General features: G+C 51.1%; 1 protein-coding gene across 1 annotated transcript in view; it reads left to right on the top strand.

Moving 5' to 3' along the window:
* Positions 1–554, top strand: part of PIGU (phosphatidylinositol glycan anchor biosynthesis, class U) — a gene marked incomplete at its 5' end in the record, with an annotated part of 17,080 nt that overhangs the window by 386 nt on the left and 16,140 nt on the right. The window lies entirely within an intron of this gene.

Consider the following 554-nt stretch of genomic DNA (forward strand, 5'->3'; position numbering starts at 1 on the left):
ACAGAGAAACTGGGTGCCGTGCGGGTGATAGACATCATGGGTTAGACATCATACACGAGGAGAGTCTGCAGTAGGGGCCATCTGCAGTGAGTAAAATACTCCGGTCACCTCCAGATGTTTCTGACAGCTGGAGCAGGGAGAGACAGTGTCATTGTGAGTCTGAACACACAGTTTGAGTGGATAGCAGCATCCCGAGTTTCTTTCTTTGGAGGGATGTTAACGTTAGCAGAAGCTCGCAATACGTTTGTTCCTCAGCTTGAAAACGCTGCGTTCCTGCGAACGCCTCGGCACCCGTGGGGGGTGCCCTCGAGTGCTCTGACTGATAGGAAGGTGCACTCCTGGCATCACCCAGGGGTGAGGTGAACACTTTGTCTACCTCTGAAAACTCGTTTCTCTTCAGTAAATTCTCCTTTAAATTCATTTTTTCCCCAGACTGTGAAATATTTTTCCGTGCTTATTTATACTGTCACATTGAAAGTATTTCCCCCCTCCAGGACTCCCGTTCTTGGCAGGCCCCGGCCGCCCCGTGCCCGGGTCTGTGATGTCCAGAGGTA

This window comes from Buceros rhinoceros, unplaced genomic scaffold, assembly GCF_000710305.1.
Source record: "Buceros rhinoceros silvestris isolate BGI_N320 unplaced genomic scaffold, ASM71030v1 scaffold33058, whole genome shotgun sequence".
In the NCBI taxonomy this organism is placed as follows: domain Eukaryota; kingdom Metazoa; phylum Chordata; class Aves; order Bucerotiformes; family Bucerotidae; genus Buceros; species Buceros rhinoceros.